Genomic DNA, 1,025 nt, shown 5'->3' with positions numbered 1-1,025 from the left:
GTGCTTGTACTTGTGTTTTTGTATCTATGTATGTACACCTCTATGTGTCTCTCCCTCTCTATATCTCTCTTTCTATATCTTTTGATCCTTGTTTTTATTGCATGTGCATTTCTCTCTCACTAGTTTGTATCTCTTTCTTGTGTGTGTGTGTGTATGCTTGTTTATGCTATATAAAGAACTCCAGAAATAAAACTGTCTAAGTCTAACTACTGAATAGATTGAATAAGTTCATCAGTATTTTTTGCTGATAATAAAGTCACTCCTGGTTGCCACCTTAGCTTCTTGAATCAGAATTCTATGGTGTCACACAATAGGTGATATAGCTTTGAATTTTTCTCTATTACCTTTGAGGTACTTAACCCTGACGTGGGGAAATTTCTCTTGATGTTGTCATTTAGTTCCCTATTATTATTATTATTATTATTATTATTATTATTATTATTATTTCTATTGTAGGGATTTAAAACTATAGCACAAATGGTATCAATATAGTCTGTATAACAGTACTGAAGTAGGCAGAACCTTTCAATGCCACTTATTGCTTTTGTCTGAATATTATCTAGGTTTTATTGGTTGCAAAAGTGAGTTTTTTAAAAGCTCTGTTCTTCTGAAGAGATATTAGTAGAACAGACAGTTCATTATTCTAACAGTGCTATTTAATACAGCAGGTGGCATTGTTACTGAAAATAAATCAAGTGCAAAAATAGCAGAGTATCACAGCCACAGATTTGTTTCTTATAATTGATTTGTAGAAATAAATTGAAGTTAAATTTCCTTGATTATACTGTATATCTATCATTACAGCCTTCTGTTTAGAGAATGAATAGATGCCTGTACTAATAGTTAAAATTAATTGGAAGTATGTGATAAAACTGTTTGATCAAAATTTGAAGAACTCAATCCATGTTGGAAATTACTCGTGTGTGTGTGTGTGTGTGTGTGTGTGTGTGTGTGTGTGTAGATAGATTAGATAGATAGATAGATAGATAGATAGATAGATAGATAGATAGATAGATAGATAGATA

This window comes from Mastomys coucha, chromosome X, assembly GCF_008632895.1.
Source record: "Mastomys coucha isolate ucsf_1 chromosome X, UCSF_Mcou_1, whole genome shotgun sequence".
Classification (NCBI taxonomy): domain Eukaryota; kingdom Metazoa; phylum Chordata; class Mammalia; order Rodentia; family Muridae; genus Mastomys; species Mastomys coucha.
Note: the sequence above shows the minus strand (reverse complement) of the source record.